Raw genomic sequence first — 347 nt, 5'->3', positions numbered from 1 at the left:
GAGGTATTTTCGAAAATTAGAGGGGGAAAAGTAGTTAGGTGGTTTTGAAAAAGATAAGAAACAAATAAAAAGTCAAATAGTTAGTTGAAAAAGATATTAAAATCAAATTTGAAAAGATAAGAAGATAAGAAGTTAGATAAGATATTTTGAAATCAAATTTTTATGAAAAAAGATAAAATTTTGAAAAAGATATGATAAGAGATAAGATAAAAAGATATGATAAAAAGATAAGGTTTTTAAGAAAAAGATATTTTGAAAAAGATCTAATTTTCAAAATTAAAATTGATTACTTGACTAACAAGAAACTAAAAGATAAGATTCTAGAATTTAAAGATTGAACCTTTCTT

Source organism: Arachis duranensis, chromosome 9 (genome assembly GCF_000817695.3).
Source record: "Arachis duranensis cultivar V14167 chromosome 9, aradu.V14167.gnm2.J7QH, whole genome shotgun sequence".
Taxonomy (NCBI): domain Eukaryota; kingdom Viridiplantae; phylum Streptophyta; class Magnoliopsida; order Fabales; family Fabaceae; genus Arachis; species Arachis duranensis.
This window is presented reverse-complemented; position numbering follows the sequence as displayed.